Below are 11,150 nucleotides of genomic sequence, written 5' to 3'. Positions count from 1 at the left end.
TTTTCTCCAAACACCACATGCTTTTGTTTTTTTCTCTCCTTTTTATACCACTCTTCAAAACCCCCACACCATCTTTTCAATACACGCACTCTCTTGCAGAGTGATTGAACTGATTATCACTTCCCAGGTTTTTTTGGCATTTGATTAATTCCAGTTACTTTAACAATACATTCATTATGTTTGCAACAATTTTGGCATGTTTCTTTCTTTATTTGTCTCAGTCTTTTAGTTATGACTGTAGATGAATGAATTAAAAAGTAGCTATGGGTTACTATTAGTATTACACACTGTAACTAATATAAAGCATTTTTAGAAATAGTCAAGTGGTTTGTGCAGAACATATAAATGCTCAATATTTTATAGCTATATATAAATAAAGTAAATAAATATTTCTATAGTGAGAGAACTGTTTTTAATGTTTTCCAGTGCTCCCAACGATTGCTCTATTGAAAGGAACATCACAAAGGATTATTTCCCTTCTAAAACCCCTGAAATATTTGACCACCCGCTCACATCGCCCCCTTCCTCAAAAAGGGGACCGACCTTTTCTGCCCCAGAACAAGCATCCTATTGTTGGGTGTTTGGGTGCAGCTGCATGGTATTTCTGTCTGATGGGTTGAGTATGTCTGCCAGGGAAACAATATTTGACAGGACTGCACCCGGGGACCGTGGGGTGACCTGGAGTTCAGGGTCAAAGCTGGACGCTTGGTGGGAATCTGTCACATGTAAGAGGTATGGCAGCCTTCAGGTACGGCGAGGCCATTGAACAAACACATCAAAATGCCGCCGCGGAAAGATAAGATGTCCTCATGGCTGCAGTTATCAAGATAGAGCCTTAATTTACTGTAAACAGAGCGTAATACCAGCACAATGATGCATAAATCACATGGCCTAGTATGAAACCGCACTGACGTGGGCATGCTACTCAGGGGAAAAGAGCTCACACATACAGCAATGCATACACGATGCTCGGCGAGATAATGATTCTGCTTTCTTCCAGCCCCCTGCTGAGCTTGTGTCCTCATCATAGTTCAGCAGACGTCTAGCAGGCTTGTGTGTCTTTCGGGGAGTTTTTTTGTGCACTGTAGTGCTTGCAAAAGACTTCCTTTACAGAAATTAAACAGTGCAGTGTCACTATGCTAACCAAAAACAAATTATCTCAATATGGAAATGTTAATCTGTACCTCTTTGAATTTATTGATATTTTTAAGACTCTAAACTCAAGGATAGGCGTTGACTTGTAGAGCAGCACAGTCAATAGGAGACAAATATATGAGATAATCATTTAATCAGCTAATTGACCTGCCTGAAGGAGCCTTTTTGTTGACTACGAATCTGTCTGAACCTGTTACTGGAAAATAAATCATTGTACCGAATGAACAATCATTCTCAGTTTAGCTGACGTAATCATGAAGAATAACTTCACAACAAGCATCTACTGGCCACTATTTCTTTGATGTGAATAATTCAGCTGCACCACTGATAATCTTGCTCACCAACTAAAGATAATTGATAGCGTGTGCTTTGCACAGAGAGACGGTCATGATATCGCCGAGTCAAGGTCATTTTTCCTCTCGATTGGTGTCATCGGTAGGCATGAAGGGAAGGGCCTTGTTCCTGCCTGACATCTCATTAACTGCTTGTCGATATTTATCAGTCTTAATCAGAGCTGTGGCAGGTCTGGTGTGATTACTTCCTGGCTGTGAAAGCAATCACACCTCGTCCTCCCCACTGTCCTTGATTTACAGAGGGAAAAAAAACATGCTTGTCTGCCATGTTTGAGGAAGTTTGAGAGGGCCGGGGAAAAATAAGACAGAGTTGAAAAAAGCAAACTCCCAGCTTCTGCCTAATAACAGAGTATTTGTTTTCTCTCTTGAAAATTCAGTTACGGGTTGTATTTTCCCCCATCAAAACACATTTATGTTGTCAGTGAAATCAACATATTGTCTACCTTTGAAGTGATACCCAAAATTAGTATGTATATTAATTCTACTGAGGTTTATACTATCAATTATTATCAATTGAAAAGATATCAAGGAGACGGCCGATAGTCATTTGAATATTTTTGACACATTGCATCACCATCACCAGTACTGTGTTTTAGATTAGATTTTATTTTGAACATGTAAAAAAATAAAAATAAATATAAGTAAGGAAACAAAACAATAATAACCAGCAAACAACATAATTGAGTATTTCATGTCTGAAAAAGAGTAGGAAGAAGTGAATATTTCAAGTCCTACCCCTTGTTTATATTTTATCAATAACCTTAATGTTAAACATAAATATTCCAACTTTCCGCCCCAGTGTTCACCATACACACACGATCAAATCAAATCAAACAAAAATGAAACATTCAAAACAAAACAAGAACAAATTCATCAGAATAAATCAAACAAAGCAACACAAATCAAAGTGAATCAAAAACAACCTATATGTCCTGTCTTCTGTTTTACTATGCTCCTGCTCCGATTATCCATCTCCTACCCATTTAATATGTTGTTTAAATGTTTTCATTTTCTCACTACAGTTGTCCCATAAATTAACTCTTTTGACTGTAATACAATGATATTAGGCATTAGTCCTAGTTGTTTCTCGAACATACAAATTATTTTTATCCACTTTAAGGTGACCTTGGGTGTCCCAAAACGCACCATCAAATAAAATGTATTATTATTATTATTATTATTATTATTATTATTATTATTATTATTATTATTATTAAATTCCTCTCAGATCATGTTGACACATACTATTATATAATACATATGTTTCTTTTGCTCTGTACAACACTCCTGTGTTCACATTAGAAAATAAGTGCAGCAGGGTAAAATTATCTCAAATATAAAAACCGCAATAATAATATCAATAATAGATCAAAAACGCACAAAAAACTCCCTTGTGAATTCAAAATGCAAGGAAATATTTGGCCCTGATAATTACTACGTTTTCCATTAAATTTATTTTTCATCCTGAAGGCCATCAAAGGAGATATGTTGAAGCAGATGACGGCCCGATTCTTTCCTGTGCTTCCACAAGCAAAATATTGAACCGGTTCACAGAACACCCGAATATGCAGCCTAAAGCAGTAGAAAATATTGTCATCACGCAATCAATGGGAGGGCAAAATAATCACCCCATACAACCCAAGCATCAACAAAGGAGTTTAAATTGAGGTGAGGTGGAAGATAGACGGAAAGAGGAAAATGGAACCATTATCTTGAACAAGTTTCCAGCAGCTGGAAAAATCTCTTTCATACTGTATGTGTGCTGTACTGGTACGGTACAAAAGTTGGTACAAATTGAGATTTTATTTCCTGAAAAAAACTACACTAGTTCGACAAATGTTGGACACAATTGACCCCATAAAAGTCTGATCAGGGGGGCAAATTAATTTTTTGTTCACACACAAACTCCAGTCGTTTATGCCTACCATCAGGTGTCCAGTCTTAACCCTTGACCTCACTAAGGACCTCTAAAAAGGCCAAAGTGAAGCAGCCTAATGTCAGGTGGCAGGCAGACAAAAGTGAGGCAATGGGGGGTGTTGGCTAATGTGCGAACATTCGTATGGGCTGCGCAGCTGTGTGGGTTCGAAGGCCAGTGAGGTGTTTTTATGTGGAACCGAGTGTCAACTCATTACAAACTCTGCTTCACCTCTCTGCACTGCCAATGACCTGTAAACAGTACGAGTCGCCCAGATTTGTCACAAAACAAAGGCGGAGGCTAAAAAAGTGCAGCTTAAATGTCAGGCAAACGCAGCAGGAACGCCAAAGCGCTTTCTGTCCAATAAAATAAGATGAATCATGAAAAGTGGGACATTGTCCGATTTCACAGATTAAGAGACTCACCATGTTATGTCTGTTGTTTTTTTCTTCCTTTGGCTGTTATGTTTGCTACGTTCGCTCTGCGACACTACACCGATCGCGTCACCAGGCTCAGCACCAACCAGATCTACTCGGTCACAGCAGAGGATTCTGATTGGACAAAAGTGACTGATGTATGACCCGCCTGCGGCCAGACGCTCGCATCATGGCGGACGGGGGTCATACAAAGGCCAGATCGTGATGCATCTTGGGTAAAATGTGTCCTCTTTTTCCGAGGAGGAGGGCAGTTGTGAAAGCAGAAATGTAGGACAGCTGGTAAACAGAGAAGGCATCATTCTGTTAAACTAGACGCCGATTTAAATAAACTAATCAGACATTCACGCTTTAAGGATAGTTGTTGCCCTCATGCTACACCAGTGAGCGTTGTGTTTAATAGCTGTATTGAGACAAGCCTAAACACACAGTGCTCCCATATTGCTCATTAACAAAGATTTGCATCAAGCCTAATTTAGCAGAGTGCGCTATCAGGGTGTAAATGGTGTCCAATGAAGAACAATAAAGGCTTTCGATAGAGGCATAGTTAGCGCAGGCAATTGCCTCTCATTACATTCTAGATCGTTAGAGCCGTCATATTAAACACATGGAAAATGTGAAATAAAAGCTATGCTTCACACATCAAAGGCTGCCCATAAACTCAGCTTCTTTAATAAGATTAGAAGGTGCTAATTTGTGAGGCAGTATTATCTAGTACTATGTTACAAGTATTAATAGCAGAGGAAAGAATGTCAGACTTTAAAGGAAATTGGTTGTAAGAGCATTTTAGCAGCATGATGTCCTGTTTGTTCTGCTTTTCTCATCTACTCTTAATCCTTCTCCCCTTAATCCTACACTTAATATTTTTTGAGTATTGGTGTGGACAGTGACAGTGATTTTCAGCTATTGTAGTTTTTACAACGATCAGTGTAGTATAGTTGTTGAAATTAGTTCAGTAAATAAAATTCCTATTTTAGTGATTTTAGAATGTTGACATCATGTGCTGTCAACTCCTTGCAACAACATTTTACATCCTTCAGATGGTTGCATTTGCACCAGATAGAGATGTACTACTGTGTGTGTATGTGTGTGGTCCTATCTCTGGCTGTTCATGTTTACTTTCATGTCTTCATACTCAGCTGCAAACGTGTGCATGACTTTAGAGGAGATGGTTTTGCTGTGTTGACATATGAACACCATCCCTCTCTGATGGGAGGAGAAAAAAGGATTAGCTGCAGGTTTAAAAATAAATAAATAAATAAATAAATAAAAAAAATCTAGACACGCTTGATAACAACAATACAAGCACACCTCCTACCACACATGCTCCAGTGGTCCCGTGTGATGTGATAAAAACCATCACATAGGCTAAAAGGCATGGCAGACAGTTGGAAGACATTCACAGATACAGCTCAGTCCCCTGGCACACTGTGTACCACTGAGTTGAAAGGAAGCAGCACCTGCACCCTATAAAAAATCCATTCATCTTATTTCCATACACAGTATGTGTATGGAAGTTTTTTTTTCATATTTTACTTTGATTTGATTTTCTACAGTGTTCTAGCCCTTGATGAATATATCATATTTATGGTATTGCCTTTGCAGTGGCTGCATGGCAATTAAAGGTAACATCCACCTTTAGGATCTCACACAATGTCCTTAATGCATCAACTGATCAAGTTAATGTTTAATTTAAATTAATTTAACTTTATTCGTGTACCCACTTATCTTCAACCTGCTACTTTAGGTAGTGATTCAGTCCACAGGTCATGTACATTTGCGATTAGGTATGGGTTATGTCCCCACAAAAGTCTATCTACGATTCATTATTGCTGTTACCTGTAAGAAAACCACCAATAGCAATAGCAAGGTACAGAAGTGCCAGAATTGCATTGCAACATTTGTTTGTGATGGAATGGGTTTTTCCTATTAGTATTAAATGCCATGCACACACATTCCTAACAGTTGACCCATGTGCATTATTTTCGTGCCACTGGCTGCTAAATTGCTCTGCTTACAGCACTTTAGAGGGTCACAGCTCCTTGCTCAAGGACAGAACAATAGTAATAACAGGGTGGGTTTGAGAGGCAAACGAACATCTCATACACCTTGCTGTTTAGACATTCCAAATTGGTTTGAACTGCTGGCCCTCTGGTCAAAAGCGCAGCTCTCTCACTGTTAACTTGCCGCTGTGTGTAGTTGAGGTAATGCGACCGTTGTTGCTGGCTAAGGTGACTTTTTCCTCAGGACACACACCTTCTCACTGGACTCTTGATTACTGCCAGACTTTATTGCCTCTGCCAGGGAACATTTTTTACATGCTCACACTAACAGTGCTCACATAGATGCAACCTTCACACACACACACACACACACACACACACACACACACACACACATTATATGCACACGCACAAAACATGCATTCCAGCACACAAGAGCGCACATGGTTCACCTTCAACACAAAGATACTGATGTTTCTCTCAGAGGACTTTGACAACAGTGGAGGGGAATTGAATCGATTTGATGACAGTGGAAAGGCGGTGATTATGGTAATATGTCTTTGTAACGGCATATAGAAAAGAGAAGAAAAAACACAGCTAAACTCTAAAAGGGACACTTGTGTGACAATTGTGTGAAGCAGCATTCACAGCAGGGGCAATTCTAGGATCAGACCTTTAGGGGGGCTCAGCCCCTAATGAGAATGTGACACGGATACAGTACCCCCCCCACCAGGCTAAATCAGTAATTTCGTTAGCTGATATTCTCTGAGCTAGCAACTGAACAACGTCAGCTAACGTATTTTGACACTATTAACACTATGATGGAACTAAACATGACACTTTATAAGTCACAGTGATAACAACCAATTTGACACAATGTTCTAACATTCAGCAATTTTAGTTGCTTACACTTTTCGCAATATACTATACTTTGACTTTTGAATGGCTTTTTTCGACATACTTTACCATGACTTTTTTATGACTTTCCTCAATATACTATAGTTGGCTTTTTAATGCCTTTTTTTTTCCGACATACTATACTATGACTTTCTTAGCACTTTTTTTGACATCCTATAATATTAATTTTTTCACTTTTTTTGACATAGTATACTATGACTTTGTTATCACTTTTTTCGACATACTATACTATGAATTTTATGACTTTTTCAACATACTAAACTCTGATGTCTTTCCGCATACTATACTAAAACAGTAATGACATGAGAGAAACTGATAACATTGTTGCAAAGAGAGTTGTTTGAATGCAGCCAGTTACATTGTTGACATGTAACAGACTAAAGCCACATGGTTTGATAAGGATAGGATTTAAACCCACGTGTGCTAAACACAATGGATTAACAGTCCATCGCCTTAATCACTCGACCACCTCGTCTCTCTTTACGTGTTTTCAAAGTAAAGGTCCGATCCAGGTAACACCACTAGTGTTTACATATATATATATATATATATATATATATATATATATATAACTATGACTTTTATAATTATTTTGCAGAAGAAATTGTTGACATTGTTGCAAAGAGAGCTGTTTGAATGAAGCCAGTTATATTGTTGACATGTACCTGTAGCAGAATATAGTAGTCCGGTTCAACAAGGATGGGATTTGAACCCACACGTGCAGAGCACAATGGATTAGTAGTGCATTGCCTTAACCACTCAGCCACCTCGTCTGCATTTGTGTGTTTTCAAAGTAAAGGTCCGATCCAGGTAACACCACTAGTGTTTACATAGGCCTAGTCAATCTAGAAAAATGCGGCATTGGGTAGGTGAGGAAGATACAATCTAGATGGAGCTACACGATCATTGTTCATATAGGGGAATTAGCTCAAATGGTAGAGTGCTTGCTTAGTATGCAATAGGTAACTGTATCACTGCCCACATTCTTGAGAGAAATTTAGATTCTTCTGTGTTTTTTACTTGCGCCACAATGAAACAGAAACCTACAACTGTGTCTTAACATACTATATTATTACTTTTTCGAAAAACTATACAATGATTTTTTTCGACATACTATTCTATGACTTTTGCGACATACTATGCTATGACTTTTTTATCACTTTTTCCAACATACTATACTGTGACTTTTTTGACATACTATACTATGACTTTTTTCAATGTGCTATACTATGACTATGTCTCAGTGGTTGGCACTGCTCCAATAACCCCCAGCAAATAGGAACAGCAGACTATGACCCTAGATTCAATCCCACTCTGGGCTGGGTCTTTTTGTGTGGATTTTGCATGTTCTTCTAGATGTTTTTACATACTATATACTATGACGTTTTTTGACATACTATACTAAGACTTTTTTGACATACTATACTATTACTTTTTATCACTTTTTTTGACAAAGTATACTATGACTTTTTTTGATATACTATACTATAACTTTTTTATGACTTTTCTTAATATACTATACTTTGACTTTTTAACGGCTTTTTTTGACATACTATACTATGACATTTTATCAATTTTTTCGAAATAGTATACTATAACTTTTTCGGCATACTATACTATGACTTTTTAATCAATATTTTCAACATACTATACTATGACTTTTTTTGACATAATATACTATGACATTTTTATCACTTTTTCCGACATACTATACTATTACTTTTTCATGACTTTTTTCAACAAACTACAATATGTCTTTTTTTATCACTTTTTTCAACATACTATACTATAACTTTTTATCACTTTTTCGACAAAGTATACTATGACTTTTTCGAAATACTATAATGTGACTTTTTTCAACATACTACCATGACTTTTTATCACTTTTTTCAACATAGTATTCTATAACTTTTTTCAACATACTATACTATGACTTTTTATCACTTTTTTCGACATACTATACTATACATTTTTTATGACTTTTCTAGATATACTATACTTTGACTTTTTAACAGCTTTTTCAACATACTATACTATGACATTTGTATCACTTTTTTCGATATAATATTCTATGACTTTTTTTGACATACTATGCTATGACTTTTTATCACTTTACGCAACATACATGGTGACCATGACTTTTATGTAACTTTTTTCGACATAGTATACTATGACTTTTTTGGATATTGACTATGACATTTTATCAATTTTTTCGAAATAGTATACTTTTTCAACATATTATACTATGACTGTTATATAACTTTTTTCAACATACTATGTTATGACTCTTCCAACATACAATACTATGACCTTTTTATCACTTTTTCGGCATACTATACTATGACTTTTTCATCAATATTTTCAACATACTATACTATATACTTTTTTTGACATACTTTACTATGACATTTTTATCACTTTTTTTCTTTCATACTATACTATTACTTTTTCATGACTTTTTTCAACAAACTATAATATGTCTTTTTTTATCACTTTTTTCAACATACTATACTATAACTTTTTATCACTTTTTTGATATACTATACTATAACTTTTTTATGACTTTTCTCGATATACTATACTTTGACTTTTTAACAGCTTTATTCGACATACTCTACTATGACATTTTATCAATTTTTTCGAAATAGTTTACTATGACTTTTTCGGCATACTATACTATGACTTTTTCATCAATATTTTCGACATACTATGCTATGACTTTTTTTGACATACTATACTATGACATTTTTATCACTTTTTTCAACATACTGTACTATGACTGTGGCTCAGTGGTTAGCATTGCTCCAGCAGCCACCAGCAAATAGGAACTGCGGACTATGACCCTAGGTTCAATCCCACTCCGGGCTGGGCCTTTTTGTATGGATTTTGCATGTTCTTCCAGATGTTTTTACATACTATATACTATGATGTTTTTTTGACATACTATACTATGACTTTTTTGACATACTGTGCTATGACTTTTTCATGACTTTTTTCAACAAACTATAATATGTATTTTTTATCACTTTTTTCAACATACTATACTATAACTTTTCATCACTTTTTTTTCCGACATAGTATACTATGACTTTTTTTTTATCACTTTTTCAAAATACTATACTATGACTTTTTTCAACATAGTATTCTATAACCTTTTTCGACATACTATACTATACATTTTTTATGACTTTTCTCGATATACTATACTTTGACTTTTTTACTTTTTTCGACATAATATAATATGACTTTTTATCGCTTTACTCAACATACTATACCATGACTTTTTTATCACTTTTTTCGACATAGTATAACTTTTTTCTATATACTATACTATAACTTTTTTATGACTTTTCTCGATATACTATACTTTGACTTTTTAACAGCTTTTTTCGACATACTATACTATGACTTTTTTCGACATATTATACTATACATTTTTTGTGACTTTTCTCGATATACTGTGCTTTGACTTTTTCACAGCTTTTTTTGACATACTATACCATGACTTTATTATCACTTTTTTCGACATAGTACACTATGATTTTTTCAACATACTATACTATGACTTTTATATGACTTTTCTCAATATACATACTTTGACTTTTTAACAGCTTTATTCGACATACTATACTATGACATTTTATCAATTTTTTAGAAATAGTATACTATAACTTTTTCGGCATACTATACTATGACTTTTTAATCAACATTTTCAACATACTATACTATGACTTTTTTTGACATAATACTACTATGACTATACTATACTGACTATACTATGACATTTTTATCAAATGTAATATAAAGTATTACTTTTTCATTACTTCATTCAACATACTATACAATTAATTTTTTATCACTTTTTTGACATAGTATACTATGCTTTTTTCAACTTACTACGCTATGCCTTCTTTATCAACTCATACAACATACTATACCATTACTTTCTTAGGACTTTTTTCGACATACTATGACTTTTTAATGTCTTTTTTGACACTATACTATGACTTTTTATCACTTTATTCAACATACTATACTATAACATACTACAATATGACTTTTTTTAATCACTTTTTTGACATAGTATACTTTGGCTTTTAACGACATATTATGACTTTTTATTACTTTTCCCAATATACTACAATTTGACTTTTTAACGGCTTTTTTCGACATACTATACTATGACTTTTTATCACTTTTTTCGACATAGTATACTATGACTTTTCTCAATATACTATTCTTTGACTTTTTAACTGCTTTTTCGACATACTGTGACTTTTTTCGACATACTATACTATGACTTTTTCATCACTTTATTCAACATACTATATTATGACCTTTTTATCACTTCATACGACATACTATACTATGA

At 35.0% G+C, this 11,150-nt stretch overlaps 1 non-coding gene across 1 annotated transcript; it reads right to left on the bottom strand.

Moving 5' to 3' along the window:
* Positions 1 to 7,469: 7,469 nt before the first annotated feature.
* On the bottom strand, positions 7,470 to 7,551 carry trnas-acu. Its single transcript has one exon. It is a non-coding gene; the product is annotated as a tRNA-Ser (tRNA).
* Positions 7,552 to 11,150: the final 3,599 nt, after the last annotated feature.

Source organism: Sander lucioperca, chromosome 11 (genome assembly GCF_008315115.2).
Source record: "Sander lucioperca isolate FBNREF2018 chromosome 11, SLUC_FBN_1.2, whole genome shotgun sequence".
Lineage (NCBI taxonomy): Eukaryota > Metazoa > Chordata > Actinopteri > Perciformes > Percidae > Sander > Sander lucioperca.
The sequence above is the reverse complement of the archived record's forward strand: the minus strand, read 5'-3'. Positions and strand labels throughout refer to the sequence as shown.